Source organism: Megascapheus bottae, chromosome 3 (genome assembly GCF_031878675.1).
Source record: "Megascapheus bottae isolate mThoBot1 chromosome 3, mThoBot2.hap1, whole genome shotgun sequence".
NCBI classification, from domain to species: Eukaryota; Metazoa; Chordata; class Mammalia; order Rodentia; family Geomyidae; genus Megascapheus; species Megascapheus bottae.
Genome location: NC_143511.1, coordinates 42,548,143 through 42,566,815, shown reverse-complemented (window position 1 = coordinate 42,566,815; position 18,673 = coordinate 42,548,143).

The following is an 18,673-nucleotide window of genomic DNA, read 5'->3' as shown; positions in this document are numbered from 1 at the left end:
TTTATTAAGCTCAAATTCTTCCACACATTTTGTTTTACCTTTTTTACTATGGAAGAAGACTCCTCTTTGTTGGTGAAATTTTATCTTAGAATACAGGAATTGAAAGAAAATGAAGGTACAAATTAGTGGCTATAAAGAAGGGGAAAGTCAGATACATTTATAAATGAATCATTTTTTTAAAAATAGGTATCTATGTTTATGATACAAATGTAAATTGTGTGGTTATGGCTAGGAGAGACTTTAAATTGAACAGTTTTATCAGAATGAAGTATATTAAAATATGAAAAACAAATAGAAATTACACAGGTCAGATGGAGTAACAAATTTATTATGTAGAACTAAAGTAATATTGTGAAATTTTAATTAGTTTAAGGATGTCTTGAGTTTTGTATTCACAAACTCCATGAAATTTAGGTAAAAGAAGTTAGAAAAAACATTGATACTAGTTGATTTTCTATACATTGTTATCCAGTTTGGATTTTTTTTTATTTTCTGTCAGTCATAGGACTTGAACTCTGGGCCCAGACATTGTCCCTGAGTTCAACTCAAGGCTACTGCTCTACCACTTGAGTCACAGCATTACTCCAGTTTGGATTTATATAGGAGATGATGGAATGAGACTAAAATTTAACTTGAAGGAGTAATTTTGCATGGACTTCCACTTAAAACAATACCCATTCTCTCCAGTTATATGTTTTCATAGGCTCAAAAGTGGCCCACTAGAACACTAGCTTTGCTATTTTCTGTTTTGATATACACAGATTTTCCATGAAGAGTGCTTTATAACAATTATTAATTTTTCTGTAGTTGGGTCTTAAGAAGAAAGATTTAATAAGTCCTTCAATTACTACTTGGAAGACAGAGCTACTCCCATCAGAAACAAAAATTTCAGAATTTATGTGAGTTAAAAATAAGCATTAATCATATGTATATCATATATGAATATTCTATACTAAAGTTTATTCTATTACAGCCCCTAGATTCATCCTAACAACATATAATATTTAAAATTTCATAATGGATAGAATAACTAAAAGCAAAAGAAATAATCAAAATCAGGGAGAACACAACTCTATTATGTTTCATTACGTGTGAAAAAGTGATATGTATTTTCACAGTAATCTCTAGATGCTGACACAACTGAATGTGCCTTCGCTTGTAATTATACTAACCACCTAATAAGCCATGTGCTTTTACTGCACTTTCATAGACTAATTGTCAGAGAGGATTTTTGTTTTTGTTTTTGTGTTTCCCATTTGAGGAGGTGAAGGAATTCTGCATGAAGAATAGGGCCTGTGTTGGTCAGTTCTTCATCTCCAACAAATTTCCTAAGCAAAATCAAAGAACGGAAGACCTAGTTTAGCCTACAGTCTCAGAAGCTTCTGTCCACCGTACTGCCACTCTTATCTTTGAACTGTAGCAAGATATAGTAAAGAGCACATGAGGAAAGCTGTTCACTTCATTGTGACAAAGGAAGTAAAAGGCAGACAATACAGGCTATGATCTCAAAATCCCCTAAAATGGCACAACTGGTCACCTAAGTTACATCACTAGGCCTCATCACATAAAAGTTTCACTACTTTCCTACTAAAGGCCATATCATAGGTAACCATATGAAATTTTTAATAAACATACCTATAAAGACATTTCAAATTTAATGGATATCAGCTAATTCCTACATGTCTTTCTAAGTGTTTTGATTTTCTTTAGAGAGTATTAATATGTAGTCTATGATTTGGGTGTCTTAGTTGTTCACAGTAGACTATATAGATTAATGAGAGTAGATCCCATTAACAGTTTTTTAAAATAAAAATGTGAGATCAAAGAATACTTGGTTCATTTTAGAAAGCAAATAAATTAAAAATTTTGCTGCTGAAGTATATTGTAAATCCACAAAGCTCTATTAAGCTTCATGTCCTTGTAAAACTAATTAGGGCTCAGTAATGGATTATTTCTTAAAATTCTGTATCTAACCAAGCAGGCAGGCTTATGTGTAAACACTTTTTGTTTGTAAGTCTACTTGTTCTATTCTGATCCAGTGTGCATCATTTTTTTGGTGAATATTTATGAATTTTAATAAGAAGTCTTATAACTTATCTTGGAGGCATGTTGTCTAAAATAGCTCTAGGTATTTTGATTTAACTTTTATATGTACCTGAAAGTGCTTCTCTGACTTCCATGTGAAAACTGTGTTGTAGTTTGCTGTGTTTTGTTATAGCTCAGAAGCAATACATTAAAAGACATGAAAGATGATATATGAAACTTTAATCCTAAAGATCCTGAGTAAGAATCTGTTCTCCTTTTATTATTATACATTCCTAGGAATAAATGTTAATCACAGTTATCATTAGATCTTACAACCCTGATTTCATTCGGAACCTATTTCTGTAATAGTGATGTCCTTCTATACAATATTTGATTAAATGCCTCTAGGCTAGAATATTTCTGCCAGAAACATGCTTGGATATATTTTCTATTCTTTCTTTTTATATTGTATTGTGTGATTGTGTGTATATATCTATCTCTATATCTCTTTGCCTATGTCTATATTTACAGACATAAAATATAGATATAGATACAGATATCAATACATATCTATTTATCTATATAGATAGATAGGTATATGTAGATGGTCTATCTAGCTATCAGTAGTGGTATGGTAACAATCCTCACATAAATGTTAAGATATCTTATTGTGTTTTCTATTTATATTTTCCTGATGGTCAGTGATGTTGACATATAAATTTTTTCTTTTGAAATGCTTCTCTTCATATCACAAGAACATTTTAAATTAGACCATACTCTTACCTATTCTGAGTTTCTTGTACACTCTTGGTATATATTTTGGCAGGTGAATCATTAGATTGCAAGGAGCTTCCTGCTTTTCTGTAATTTGTCTGGACAAGCACTTTTTACTTTGATGAAACACTATTTTTGCTTTGTTTTCTGAGTTTTGGGGATACATATCTAAGACATTATGGCCTTACATGGTTTCTTGGAAATGTTACAGTATTACCTACTAATCATTTCAAAGATTTGGGTCTTCTATTAAAGTCTTTGCTCCAATATGTGTGTATTGATAGAAGTTATTCTTATGTTTTGTATATAGATACCTACTTTTCCCAGCACTATTAATTGGAGATATTATCCTTTCCCAGATATTAATTTCATTGTTGAGGAACAGTTAAGTAATTGTGAGGATTTGTTTCTAAGGTGCTTATTTTTTCATTTTATCTGGGTGTCTTCTTTTGTGCCCATAGCATGATGTTTCTGTTACTATGGCATTGCAGTTGTCTTGAAATCAGGTATTGTTATTCCTCTGGCTTTGTTACTGTATTGAAGATGTGTGACTGCTTGGAGGCTTTGTACATGTAAGTGACCCACTTACAGAAGGTATAAAACAAAATAAATTAAGACTAGGTTGGGCATGATGACAATAGCCTGTCATCTTGTTTGGGAACTGGTATGGGGCATCACAGCTTGAGACCACACTAAGGAAGAAACAATTTAATAAGAACTTAACACACAGAAAAACAAGCACGTACATGGCAAAAATCCTAGCTAAATAGTTGACCTAGGTAGTATTAGAAGGCTAGCCTGGGCAAACCATGAAACCCATCTGAACAAAAGTGAAGCCAAAATTTGGGGTTATAGAACCAAAAAAAAAGACTCATCTAAAATTAATAGAGAGGTAAGTTTTAGTCATTTTCCTTACTATTCATACTACCAAAATTATGCAATTCTTAGGGATACGAATCACTTCCTGATGAATTTTACATTCATAAGCTACTTTAATATAATTGAATATAATGAAATAGGCAACTGAAAGAAAATAATGTAAATTAATAGACGATACTGAAACTTCATAATAGAAAATTGAGTCCATTCAATCTACTTTGTTGTATCAGCAACAACAGCAGTGTCACAGTATTAGAAAAGAGCACTGCATAAATATTCCCTCTTCCTAATAAAGATGTTACCAGTTTTCAGTCGTGCCAGCTTGTTCAACACAGTAAGCTATTCAGTAAGGTATATGGTCTATTGAAGAAGTTAATTTTAGGAAATGGAAACAATGTTGCAAGCTTACATTTTTCTCTTCTGGATAGTATACTACTCACTGATTTTCAGAATATTCCAATCTTCTACGTCAAGAATTGAAAACAAACTCATGAAAACATAGCACAATGTTCATTTCCATATGAACTAGCACTAGAAAAATTGTGAGAGAAAGGCTGTTTAGTTCTTAACCGTGGTCATGAGCACGAGGGCCACACATCACATGGGTTGAAATAGGATTTATTAAAAATCAAACTAGTATTACTCATAATCACTAGAAACATCTCCTAAAGTTACAGAATTCAAATTCTCCTTAGGAAATTCTTCCCTTGACATAAAATGTTAGCCTTGGGGAGACAAATATTACATGTTTATACCTATGAGTAGAATTTTTTTTTAAAAATTCATCTATTACAAGTGGAGTAGAAGTTACTAGAGACTGGGCAGAGGGAAGGCGTGATGGGGAGTCAGTCAGTGATTACAATTTTATAATTCAAAATGAGAAATAGCTCTAGTGAGCTACAGCACCATGGATGCATATATTTACCAACAATACATTTATATCCCTATAGTCAGGAGAGAGCACTCTGAGTGTGCTCATGATATAGAGAAGTTGAAGGTGATGTATCTGTTGTTATCCAATATATACATAAATCAAAGCATCAGAATATACTAAAAATAGGCACATACCATATATGTTGATTCTAAAACCTAAAGCCCTAAGTACAATTCGTTTACATTTCCTCAGATTTGTAAACTTTTTTTGGTGCTGTCTAACGAAAGCTTTCCCCACATTGAAGATTCATTTTATAATTATGTCAGTGAATAAGCCATACACATAACTTGACTAAATAGAAGCTCCCTAGTAGTTAGCTGACTACACTTTTGAGACTCTTAGAACAGATACTTCACATTAGTTTAAGATCATTAAGATTAACAATTAGTGATGGCTAATATAACTTTGACACTGAATGTCAAGCTAAATAGGTGTTACACTTATTAATTCTTGTGTGAAGGTTCTTCAGTTTCTTTGTTACCTTTTTTATTATTCAAACCATATCTTCTTGGCTTGAATTTTTCAAGTTAAAAGTAAGAGAGAGAGGAGTGAGAAAAAGAGGAAGGAAGGAAGGAAGGAAGGAAGGAAGGAAGGAAGGAAGGAAGGAAGGAAGGAAGGAAGGAAGGAAGGAAAGAAGAAAGGAAGGAAGGGAGGGAGGGAGGGAAGAGAGGGAGGAAGGGAGGGAGGGAGGGAAGAGAGGGAGGAAGGGAGGGAGGGAGGGAGGGAAGGAGGGAGAGTGTAGAGGTGGGAAGAGATATGTGCTGGTCCCTGGGCTTGAACACAAGGCCTGGGTGGTGTCCCTAAGCAAGGCTAGTTTGTTCCTTAAGTTACAACTCCATTTCCTGCTTTTGTGGTAGTTAATTGGAGATAGTCTCATGACTTTCCTGTCTGGCATAGCTTCAAACTGTTATCCTAAGATCTCACCCACCTGAATAGATAGGATTACAGGTGTTAGCCACCAACACCCCACTACTTTTACATATTTTAAAAATTAGGATTGTTTTCTCCACTGAGCTCTAAAATATTCATCCAATGCTTGCATTTTCTTTTCAGGTCCAGTTAACAGCAATCAATATCTACAATTAACTTTCTGTTTTCCAGTCTCTTTCCTTGGGAGCAGACATTCATTGACTTTGTGAACTGCCACCCATGTTATCATGGGTGACATTTTGTCTAATTATTTCTTAATGGAATAACATAGATAATACCTTGTTTTTTTTTAAGGAGAGTAACCTCCAGTGCATATTTTAAGATTTTCTGTTCTGTGTGTGTGTGTGTGTGTGTGTGTGTGTGTGTGATGGGTAGTTTAGTTATTCAGTGATAAACCACCAGTATACATTGAGTTCTGGTGAGATAACAATTTAAGAGTATTCGTTAAACTTTATTCTCTGGTTAACATTACCTATCTGTAGTGCCTCTGAAGTATGGATTCACAAACAACATTTGGGAGTAAATGTGATAAGCAAACCAAGCAAAAGGGAGCTCTGAAGATTCCCACACTGGAAGTTTAAATGATCCAGAACGAAAATGTTTCAAATTATTTTGAATAAAAATATGGTGACCATGAAACATTTACCTCTGTATAAACACAAGAGGAAAGGGGAAAGGAATTTTATACTTAAGTTAAATGATAAAAGCCACTAAAAATGCAATACAAATACTTTTTACTTCTATGAATGTGATAGCTTTATTTTCTCTTTTCATTTTCTTCATATATGAGTTAAACAGATGGTGTGTGTGTGCGTGTGTGTGTGTGTGTATGTGTGTATGTGTGTGTGTGTGTTTAGATGTGCATATGTGTGATGGCACTGGGGCCTGAAGGCTGTCCATCTTTCTTGCTCAAGGCTATCCTCTTATCTACCATTTGAGTCATATCTCCACTTTTAGCTTTCAGGTGTTTAGATGAAGATAAGAGTCACATGAACTTTCTCATCCAAGACAGTTAAATGAAGATTCTCAGAGCTTAGCCTCCTGAGTAGAATTACAAATGTTAACTATCAAAGCTCACAACACATTCACCTTTAACAAGATAGAGTTATTGATTGTTAAAATACAGTAAAATAAAGTGCTTCACTTGTACCAAAATTAGTATTTTCTGGCAACTAAACTATGGGCATGTACCTAACCTTCAGCAGTCTTATAAAAGTACATATACAGCAGTCATTGTGTGTTGATTTCTCATGCACAGATTGATTGAAGCATCTGTTCAAAAGTCTAGGGATTTACTATGCACGTAATAGACAGTAAGTTATTCTTAAGGAAATAATAGAGAAAATTCTAGTAAAATACATTATCACTGCTGCTGATCCAGAAATAATTATGGAACTTCTGAATTCTAATACGGAGGGATTTTTAATTGAGTGGATATTAAAGCTTCCCTTCTGTTGCTATTTTAATATATATACATGAAAAATATGCTTCTATGTATCTGTCAGCATGCTGAATGCTAGGGAAAAATTGCTTCTAAAATCAGATGCAGGTTCTGAAACATAATCTCTGTCTAGGGAGCCCAAGATAAATTTTATGAGGGATTACAGATGTATCTGGTACAGTCGACTGACTGGAATTTCTATAGTTGTTTTATATCATATGTAACAGGACCATAAAATGCAATTATATCTCATATCTAAGAAAAATATAAAAAGAATGACATGGATAACTTAGGAATGAATAAAATAAAATACAGTATATGAATATCTATCCATGGGTCTATCTCATTAAATAATTAGGTTTTAGTTTAGAGTTTTTTAGCATTTACTCCCAAAGAACACTTTGAGTTGGGGAAAATTTGGGTTACATATGAAAAATAAAATAAAATTGATTTCTGATTTACTAAATAATAATTGTTTCAATGCAACCTGAATTAGTGCTAAGATGGAGCATCCTCCTGATATTTTTATTGATCTTTTTGTGATTTAGCCTGTTTTTATAAGATGCAAAATCAATGTACTACTTTCCATCTGTCCAACAAAATGCATAGTGGATATGCATGTCTTTTTCCCCAAAACCTTAACATTCTACTTGTATCCTTTGTAAGACCTATGGCCAAAGGCAGCGGCTTTTTCAATAACAGTATTTACATTCTATATGGTAAGATGAGACTCTTGAGTTGCAAAGCAGAGGGAAAAATTGAACGTCATCTTAGATAATGTCATTGTACAGTTACGGAACCATATGCAAGAAATAACAACGGCCTGAGTATTACAAAAATGATGGTATTCATTTAATGAGATTATTATTTTTATACTAAATCTTATAGAACTGAATTAAATAGCACATTTTATGTAACAGGAGTGTATTTTCATTCATTTCTATTAGAAAATTATAGTAACATTCCATTTAAGTACCAAACACAATTTCCTTTAATACATGGCTTGTCAGTGTCATAAGTAATCTACTGAAATAATATTCTTTTCCCAAGAATAAAGGTCTTTGATTACTTGTGTTCATTTATAAGATTAGAAAGTGTCCGATTTTGTTCTTTAAAATATATTGTTATTATACTTTTTCAAATTTATGTACCTGTTGATCTCCTAATAAAGAAAACTGGATTGAAAAGTTATACAACACAAAGATACAACAATTTAAATGACAAGAAAATGCAGAGATGTTCCTTTGAGAATACTTGAAAGAGAGACTGAAAAAGCATTAGTATCAAAGAAGACAAGGTTTAAGAGATACTGTGATGTTTTTTCAAACAGACATTTTTTAAGTCACACTTAGAAAAACATATTAATAATCAAATCATGTATTGCATTTTTAAATGAAAGCATCTTTCAAAAATCAACTGGTAAATCTTGATTACATTCCTTCAAGGTGAGTAATTTTAATTAAATATTGCAGATTAGAAATGCATTTGATATTCACAACAGTTATTGCCATGGTAACATGAACGCCACAGGCCAGATACCAAGATACTTATTCATGTAAAATGTTGGATGGTTTTAATGATATTCTCTGTAAATTCAGATCCAAATTACACCTCCTGTGCTCACTTCTTCGGGAAAAAAAAAATTAACTCAATTTTGCTTTATTCTTGTTAACTGTGTATTGAACAGCACATCTGAGTCACCCGGAACAGCATGGGGTAGTTTAGGATGATATTGCAATTGCATTCACATTTCACCATCTGGGTCAAGCACATTAACTACAACTAAACCTTATCCTTTATAATGTGTGGCAACTAAACCTTATCCTTTCTAACATGTGGCTTTGCCTAACATGTACACACACATAAAAAATAACATGAAAGCAATGAAATAGTAGAAATGATAATTACCACTCAATCAATATTAGAAATTACAATGAGCTCATGAATTTATACATGCCAAAAATTCACTTGAAAATCCTTAAGAGAATATGTTCATGCCTTTCCCCCCTCACATGAAAGTGTGAACCCATAAAATTGAAAAGAAAATTTGAGTACTACAGCACTGAAAACAGTATAATATTTAGTATCAAAATTTTAACATTTTACAAACTTTTTTTCCAGAACCAATATTTGAACTCAAGACCTTGTACTTATTTGGCTTGCTTTCTCAGTTGTAACTCTAGTACTTGAGCCACGTCTTCAGCATGGCTGTTGAGCCTTAATTGTAGATGTAGTTCATATACTTTCCTGCACAGGCTGAATTTGGTCTATAATACTTGAAGTATCAGTATCTTGAGTAGCTAGGATTACAGGTGTGGTTTACCAGCACTTGACTACATATTTTTTTTTTATTTTACATAGCCTAACTTATTTTTGTCACTGTTGTAAGGTAGTTAGAGGAATGGCTATTCTTTTCTAATAATAATTATACAAATATAACTCAAATTCAATGTGTAAACAGCACAACAAAGAGAGACACATGTAGGCATACATGCACATACTTTAAAATATTTTTCTTTAAAAATGGTAAAACTTAAGTGGTTTGAGTTACCAAACAGCCAATCAGGTGATTTTAACTATGGATTTCCCTTATAAAAGCTGTGTAAAATCCTTGTTCAGGGCTTCTTAGTGTTGCTAGCTACGGGTATGCGGAGGTCCAAGTTCGAACTCGTAATAAATGACGCCTGCTTTAAAAAAAATGGTAAAACTTAGATTCAAATTCTAATAATGACATATTTATATTGTATGTATATAATAAATGTGTAGTATGTGGCTATACATATAAGAAAAGGAAATAATATTTCAGTCATCTACTTGTTTATTAGAGATGAAAGATTGCAAAAGATTTATTCATCAGTTGTAGTATATGTCATTAAAAAAATAACAATGAAATAGTTCTGTGGTTCACACCTGTAATCCTAGCTACTCAGGAGGTTATCTAAGGATCAAGGTTCAAAGCTAGCCTGGGCACAATAGGACCAGAGATTCTTATCTCCAATTAACCTCTAGGAATTAAAAATGGTAAGTGGGGCTTGGCTTAAGGGTAGGGCATTGGCTTCAGCTAAAGAGCTCAGAGACAGTGCCCAATCCAAGTAAAAGCCCCATGACTCACAAAATATAAAAATAAAAAAAATTTAATAACAACTCAGTTGTATTATGTGCAGTTATTTATTTTCTTTTTTTCCCCTTATGATTAATCTCATGTGGTTACTGTATCTAACTTTATTACCTGGTGTATTGTATACACATTTATTTGTATATTTGAAATAGGGAAGGGAAAAGGGGGAAACAAGGTGGTTGGGAGGGATTGGGGGAAAGGAAAGGGAGTCCAAAACAGGAGGAGTATCTATGGTCAAGAAGTAATGCACCTACTACCTGAAAGATGTAACTATAACCCCTTTATACATTCAATGTTCAAGAAGTAATGCATCCATTACCTAATAAGTCTGTAACCCCTCTATTCATTACCCCAACAATAAAATTAATAAACAGCAACAACAACATCATCTCAGAATGGTAATTTACCTGGATGCTGGTCACTCTTACCTGTAATCTATGCTAATCAGTAGGTTGCCATATGAAAAGCATAGGCAAAAACAGCCCAGACAAGTACTTGAGATTCTTATCTTCAGCTTATCACCAAAATGGAGATGTGGTTTAAAGAGTGTTACAATGTCAGCCATTAGCAAAGAAGATAAGGAACAGAGCAGGAACCTAAGTGGAAATCCCAGTCTCACCTTTCCTCCATGCAAAGAAAAGGGTAAAATCATCTACATTAAATTAACTAAAATGCAACTTTATCTTTATCTTAATTTAGAGAATTTTAAGATAGATTTGGAAAAAATATAAGGGGAAGATGAGAGGCAACATTTTAAAAGAATGGTAAGAAATAATCCAATCAAGAGCCTGGTGCACGGGGGGCTGAGAGAGGAGGATCATGGTTCAAAGCCTGCCTGGGCACTAAAGTCTGTGAGACTATCTCCAATTAACCACTAGAAAATGGGAAGTGGTGCTTTCTCTCAAGGGATAGGGTGGTAGCCTTGAGCTGAAGAGTTCAGGGACAGCACCCAGGCCCAGAGTTCAAGCCCCACAACTGACAAACACACACACACACACACACACACACACACACACACACAATCAGTATTTGACATATATGCTGATAGGATAGCATTTCTTCTGTGAGCTGGTGGTTTATGCTTATAATTCTACCTACTGCGGAGGTTGAGATCTGAGGATCACAGTTAAAGCCAGCCCAAGTTGGAAAGCTCATGAAATTTCTCTCCAATTAGCTACCCAGAAAGTCAGATGTGGAGCTATGGCTCAAATGGTGGATCACAATCTTTGAGCAAAATAATTCAGAGACAGCACTCAGGCCCTGAGTTCAAACCCAGGACTGGCACCAAAAAAAGAAAAAAGAAAAAGAAAAGAAGTAGAAGAAAAGAATAGCACACATAAAGTGCTAGGTTCTATTTCCCAGTCATGAAAGCCAAAACAACAAATTTCATGATATAAAATAAATAAGTGGAGTAATTTTTACTAATTTGAGTGAAATTGTCATCTCTGTGAGAATTATAAGAAATATACTACTATGATTAATTTTTACATACTCATTTGACTGAGCCATTGAGTGACCAGATATTTATTCACACTGCCTCAATTTATCTGTCTAGATGTCTTCTCATGAAGTGAACCTTCAGGTTAATAGGCTGACCAAGAAGACAGCCATCTCTATTCCCCAGTATACATGATCCTTAGCCAATCACATGGAGTCTTGACTAGTACCCAAAGGCTGATTATTCCCTAAGTAACAGGAAAGACCTCCTGCCTAAATGCTTGATTTACAATACTAATTTCTTCCTATCCTCAGATTCAAATAGAAACATCTGCTTTACTAGGCTTTTAAACCTGCTGGCTTTCTGCCTAGAATTGAAAAAGATCAACTGCTTTCCTGCCTCTAGCTTTTCATGTGTAGATCCAGGAATTTCTTGGGCCTTGTTAGCCTATGAATCAATTCCTTACAATTATTATTTGCTGAGAAAGAGATAGATAGATAGATAGATAGATAAGATATAGAATATTTTTACATCTATATGTGTCTTAGAAAATTTAAAACATATATACTTGAACTATTCCAATAGGAATAAAAGGTGAAGAATGTGATTTCTGATTTGTGTCAAGGTTTCTATAATTGGTTTCCTCATCTTATTGTATTTAATTTGGTATAAAAAATACCAAATTCTGTACAGTAGTAAAGCAGAAATCTATAACTTGTAGTGTTAGCACACAAAAGAACTACAAAAACTTACAGCTGTATACTATTAACCACTTGCATAAGTAAAAAATGTGGTGACATTATGTAACATACCTTAAAATATTTTTGACAACTAAAATACAATGATTTTTCATTGTTGTTCTTAGTTTATCTGAGAAAGAATAGGATGCATTCAGGAACTGAATTCCTAGCTCAATTGCTACCAAAATGAACCAAAACGTTCCTTGAAGGAGAACGTCAACTAACCACAGGTAGAGAGTGCTGAAAATTTAGTCCTATCTTAAAATTAGTTGAATTGCACAAATGGAGTTTTCACCTTTCTAGCTTGTCTACTGTTAAACAGATGCCATCAGTCGTGAAGTGCTGACATGCTGCTAGATGCAACTGAGTTGTTTTTGAAAACCGTGATGAAGTGTCAGACATGTACCTCAAATTCTAATAAGTCTACTTTCATAGTGAGGAAAACTCTCTTATCTCAGGCAAATTACCCCTGCTTTGTCTGAAGAAACTAGAAGATACCTGTGAAGCAAATGGCAAAAGAGATTATAGTTTCCATCCACTTCAGCTCAAAGTCAAAAAGGAACCCTCTAAAATTGAGAGTATGAACATTCAATTCATAAGGAAGTGCACAACACTATAAAAGAAACTAAAAAATTTTGATTTACACAGAAATTCAGAAGTCATCTGTAAGAGTGGATATTAAAGAGAGAATAAGAAGAGAAACAGAAGTTAGCTCAGGTCAGCTCATTAAGCACAGTTCTCTCATTTAATGTTATTTCTTGAAGAATTAAAGTTGGTTTTCAGAATTTGGTTATTTGGCTGAACAAGGGAAAAACTGTGGTCCAGAGTGCATAAGTTAGAAACTCCGGCATTAACGGAGTGTTAGTGGCTCAGGCCTATAATCCTAGCTACTCAGGAAGCTGAGTTATGATTACCATGGTTGAGGACAGGAAATCCCACGAGACTCCTTTCTCCAAATAACTACGAAAAGGCCAAAAGTGGAGCTGTGGCTTAAGTGATAAGATCCTAGTCTTGAGTTTAAAAGCAATGGAACCAAACTTATATCCTGGATTTAAGCCATAGGACTGCACAAAGATGGAAAAACAAACAAACAGATGCTAGAATGCTAAGCTAAGTTTGCTATGTAAAACCTCCTATGCACACTGAAAGAACTCACAATATCTGTCAGAAATTAATTTGTGAAGGGAAGCTCCATGTCTTTGGAAAGGCCTATGATTGCTCTTCTCTTTAGTCAAATCTGATAGTTTTAAGATAGACTGCATTGAAGTAAGAAGTGGCACAGACCTCACTGGATCAGTGGCATCAGAAGTACTCTAAAGCAAGGGGCTGGGAATTATTGTAGTAGACAGCAGCGTCAGCCAGGTGAGGTGGCTTATGTGTGTAGTTCAGCTCAGAGGAGGCTGAGACAAGAAGATCATCAATCCAGGGCCAGTCTGGGTTACATAGTGAAATACTTCTTTCTGCACCCCGAGAAAAAAAATTCAGTAGGAAAAAATAATATTTATTTATTTATTTATTTATTTATTTATTTATTTATTTATTTGTCATGGGGCTTGTACTCTGGGCTTAGGCACTGTCCCTGAGCTCTTCCACCATTCCCCTGAGCCTGGGCATTTTCAGCTCAGGCTACCCTCCTATCCCTTGAGCTACAGCACTACTTCCGGTTTTCAGGTGGTTATTGGAGATAATAGTCTCACGGACTGGCTGTCTTTGAACCATGATCCTCAGATCTCAGCCTCCTGAGTAGCTAGGATTACAAGCCTGAGCCACCTTGCCCAGCGATAACATCCATTAAGGATGAGAAAGTATGCTATTTTGTACTAGATACGATATATATTAACACATCTTTTTTTTATTCTTCAGTTGATAGACTTTCCTGAAACCTTCCAATGGGTACAGACCTAAGACAGTGGTTAGGTAAGCATAGAATTCCTAGAAATAAATGAGAAAGCTATTAAATTATTACACATGCTCTGATTAAATGAAAGATTAAGTTCACATTAAAAAGACTACAATTCAGTCACTGACAATGGGGAAATAGTTATTAGCAAGGGGAATTTTTTTAACAGATTACTATTTGCTATTGATTAAATATATTTGCTCTAGTCATTTAAGTTCTCAGAATTATAACTCATTGAGCCCTGAGGAAAATTCAGAAGTGCTTAAGCTGTAGCATTTATCAGCATGAAAGTCCTTGAGAGTTTTCAGTATGGACTTTGCAATACTTTTTTCCTAATCAATTTCCCCCACTGGTCTCAGTGAAGTTTGCCAAACTATATTCTGTTCTAGTAATTGACCAATGAGAATACAAACATTTGGATTTACTAAGAGGAAAGAAAATAATTACTTCAATACTTTTAACTTTTCTTACGTGAATACTTTGAAACTTTTAATTTTGGAATTTTATGAAAGCAATAATTTGTAATACATGCTAAGCTATTAAAATAATAACGAGCATATATATTTTGTAACGTTTTTATACTATAAAAATGTATCATGATTTAGTAAGTTAATGTAGGATAAGGGAATAAAAGAAGAAACACAATGCTTCCTTGAGCCTTATTTCATTAGGTTATTCATTTTTTACTGCCTATAATCGATGTATTAATAAGTAACAAATCCTTAATTCACTTATTGTCTAATGAACAAGATTTAACTGATAGCAAGTCTTTTGAAACAGTGACAAAAATAAACATCAAAATAGATGTTTTCCCCCATGGACTTATACAAATTTTACGAATAGAATTCAGTACAAAAAGAGGTTACAGTGTACTTTAAATTTTTTTAAAAAAATTGATTGAATGTCGACTAATGTGTACTAATTTTGCATATTAATCGGGGTTAGTATGATATTTCACTAGATGTACACATTTTGCAAGTTCATTGTTCCTGTCTATTGTTTAGCTTACTCCTCAATTTTGACCAGATCCTATTCTGGTCAGGTCAGCTTCTTTTTTATATATCAACTTTTGCTTATGAGAATAAACATTCTTTAGTTGGTGTTTTCATATCAGATTTCACATAATGTCTTACAATTCCATCCAATTCTTTACAAATAAGTTGATGCAGAAGAATTTCATTTTCCTTTTTGGGAAAAAAACTCTATTTGTAAAAATACCTTATCTTTATCCATTCATTCGTTTATGATTGGATAGTTTCAGAACATGAAGTTCTTTAACTGTAAGTGCTGGTATCCCTGAGAAGTTTCTCATATAAATGGAATGGAAATTGAGAACTTTTGACAATTCATTTTGTCTCATAAAGGTCACTTTATAATCATAGAAGACCACTTCACTGTGTGAAGCAAGGAGTTGTGGACAATCATTTGTTTTCATGGGTGAAGGTGTTATAACCAGAGTTTTACATGTACTTTGAAATGGATCAAGAAAATCATATTAAATTGAAAACAATAAATTTTCTCATGATAGAATATTATCAGTTGAGCAGGAGTGAGGTGCTCTAATATTGGTTTAAGAGTCCTTTCTTGTTTAAAGAGGACTTTTTCAACATCATAGGCTCATATTGCATATCAGGCTGTGGTAAATAGATAAAAAATAAATAATAAAAGTAGTTAAAAAGTATTATTAACTATAAAATCTAGAACTTATTCTTCCTGGCTATTGTTATTCTGTTCCTATTGCTTATCCTCTGTCCTTCTTCCTATGGTAGTCCTATGCAGACTATGGTTAATGTTATTTTTTTCTCTTGTTTGTTGAGATATATGTGGGTTTTGTTTGCATGTGATAATGAAGTAATCTGAGATGTGTCTTTCTGTGACTTGCTTGCTCACTTAACACAATCTCCTCAAGTTGAAACCACTTTCTTTTGTTTTCCATAAATGAAAGTATTCAATTCTTTTTAGGGATAAATAATTCTACTTCTGGGCATATATCCAAGAGAAAAGAACTCAGTCTGTCAATGATAGCTACATTTCCATTTTTATTGCAACCCTACTCACAATATTGTAAATCTGTGTGTCTATGAGCAGATTAATGGACAAATGTGCTGTATATGCAATATGGTTAATGTTCAGTGAAAATATAGCTAAACTTCTAGAAAAGTTCATAAAGAGGAACTTCATAATTCTTTTTATGATATGCAACTGATATTTGGTACTCATTATTAATGTCACAATTTCCCTTCTTCCTAGCCTTTTGCAATCCTCATTATGTTTCTATGATTTAGTTTTCTCTACCGTTTTCATATAGGACAAACCATGTAGTGTTTCAATTTGGGATATATTGTCAGGTTCTCTGTCTCTGTCTCTGTCTGTCTGTCTGTCTGTCTGTCTGTCTGTCTGTCTGTCTCTCTCTCTCTCTCTCTCTCTCTCTCTCTCTCTTCTCCTTATGCATCTATTATCTGTCTCTATCTCTCTGTCTCTCATAGTTGGAAAATCTCCATGTCTTCATAAACACTTCTCATTTTTTTGTGGGTCATGAGGCTTGAACTCTGGTCCTGGGCACTGTCCCTGAGTTCTTCAGCTAAAGGCTTCTACCCTCTCCCTGGGCCTGGATGCTATCCCTGAGGTCTTCAGCTCCAGGCTACCCCCTACCTCTGGAGATACGGACCCATTTCCCATTTTCTAGCAGTTAATTTCTTGGGCTGGCTATGAACCACAATCCTCAGATTTCAGCCTCCTTGAATAGCTAGGATTATAGGCTTGAGCCACCTTGCCCAGATAACACTTGTCATTTTATTTTTGTATTTCTTCTTCTTTGTTTTTTTTTGGGGGGGGGGGATAATGCTATCCATTCTGGTGAATGCCAGGTGATGTCTAGTTATAGTTTAATTTATATTTCTCTACTGATTTACTAATCATTACAACTTTATTTGGCAAAATGTTTACTTAAGACCTTTTCCCAATTTGAAAGTTCTATTCATACCAAATTGAACACATAAAGAAGTAAAAGGTATTCAAAATGGAAAGCAAAGGAAAGAAAAATAACTCTATTCTTAAATGATATAATAATGAATGTGGAAAATCCTAAAGATTACACAAAAGACTGATTAAAGACCACCAAGTCACATATAAAGGAAAACACATGAAAATTAAAACAAATATTCAATATAAGTTTTTAAAGCAAGAAAAGCATGAAATGATGTATTTAAATCCTCCAAAGATAATAATTGCCAATTGGATTGCTCTGTATGGGAAAGGCTATTATGTGTCTTTGAATGAGAGTTAAAATTTTTACATTACAAGTAAAAAAATAAATGAAAGCCACTAAGGCATCACTAAAAAGATTCTTATATAGAGAAGAAGAAGAGGAGTAATATATCCAGAAAATAAGTGTGAGAACAAATCTCACATGACAAATAAATGAATCGATGAGGAATAGAGAAAAGTCATACACCACAGAAACAGCAAAATACATATGTGGAAAGAGTAAGAACTACAGTTCTTAAGTGAAAGGTTAAAGAGACATTTAAAACAAATGTACCAGTGAAGCACACCATAATAGGTTAAACTCAGGTTTCACAAGGCAGACTCTAAGCAAAATGTTAGGATGATATAAAAGTCGAGGCCACATTTACAGTGACCATCACACATTTAAACTCATCAAACAACATCCCTGGGCAGGGGGATTGGGCAGTTCTTGAATTCAACCTGTCAACTAAACGTAGTTGGAAGGTTAACAAAGAAGAAAGGTTAGAATTAAATACTGCTAAAGATACATGGTATATACATTCTTCTCATCATCCCATATAAATTTATGCAAAATAAATAACATATTAGAACATTAAAGTAATGATAAAAGTTCAACATACATGGAGCATTCTAATTGATAAAAATAGAATGAAACTATAAATCAGCAAGAGATACCATGAAAAACAAATAATCACATCATGGACAGTGAATAATCCCTTTTTTTCCCCTGTCCTAGGGCTTGAACTCAGGACCTGGGCACTGTCCTTGGACACTGTTCAAGGCTAGCACTCTACCACTTGAGCCACAGCATCACTTCTGGCTTTTTCTACGTATGTGGTACTGAGAAACTGAACCTTCTTGCATACTAGGTAAGCACTCTACCACTAGACTACACACCCCGCCTTAAATAATTCACTTTTTTTTCTTTTGTCAGCAGTAGGACTTGAACTCTGGGCTTGAGCTCTGTCCCTGAGCTCTTCCGCTCAAAGCTACCTTACCCCTTGAGCCACAGCCCCACTTCTGGTTTTCTAGTGGTTAATTGGAGATATGCATCGCATGAACTTTAGTGCCCAGGCTGGCTTTGAACCACGATCCTCAGATCTCAGTCTCCTGAGTGACTCAGATTACAGGCATGAACCACCAGGCTTGCATAATACACTTCTGAAGGACCAAACTGGTCACTGAAGAAATAAGGGTTAAAAAATAGACTTAAAGGGACAGGAGCATAGCCTTGTGGTATAGTGA